The following is a 552-nucleotide window of genomic DNA, read 5'->3' as shown; positions in this document are numbered from 1 at the left end:
GTGTGGAGAATTGGGCTCCGCCTCCTTCATGTATCTGTATAAATTATTTGGAGTTCTGCACAGGAGTTTTATCTACACTTGCTCATTTATGAATTTAATTTGGCAACTACCTATATACAAATGCATATAGAATTACCTTTATGTAATCATTTTACATTTAGTTATACTTGGCAATTACTTTTAATTTCATTTCAAACCGTACATGAATAGATGTATAGCGATGAAACGTGGCTATGGTGACACATGTGTGACACAAACTCACACGGCGAGATCCTCCCTCGCACCTTACTCAGCCTCCCAGGCCCCCGATGCATTTCCAAGCGTGTACAAATATCTCAGTTCCCGTTTTTGTCCCCAAATGGTAACTTACTAGATGCACTTGTTCAGAGCCTCCGTTATTTTTACTAAGCAACCTCTTTAAATTCAGTAAGACTTCGGCATGTCGCCCCTCGACTCGGCCTCTGGGTGGAGCCTTCCGGGGCTTGGGGCGCCGCGGCCGCAGACCCTTCCCACCCGGCCCCAGGTCCCCGGCCGCGAGGGGTCTGGGGGGCG

General features: G+C 47.5%; 1 long non-coding RNA gene across 2 annotated transcripts in view; it reads right to left on the bottom strand.

Moving 5' to 3' along the window:
- Positions 1–524, bottom strand: part of LOC144239289 (uncharacterized) — a 22639-nt gene extending 22115 nt beyond the window's left edge. For both annotated transcript variants that reach the window (XR_013337366.1, XR_013337367.1), the window contains exon 1: positions 371–524. This is a non-coding gene — a long non-coding RNA (uncharacterized LOC144239289). The remainder of the gene's footprint in view (positions 1–370) is intronic.
- Between the last annotated feature and the right edge of the window lie 28 nt (positions 525–552).

This window comes from Crocuta crocuta, unplaced genomic scaffold (assembly GCF_008692635.1).
Source record: "Crocuta crocuta isolate KB4526 unplaced genomic scaffold, BGI_CrCroc_1.0 scaffold16, whole genome shotgun sequence".
NCBI lineage: Eukaryota > Metazoa > Chordata > Mammalia > Carnivora > Hyaenidae > Crocuta > Crocuta crocuta.
Note: the sequence above shows the minus strand (reverse complement) of the source record. Positions and strands in the feature narration are given on the sequence as shown.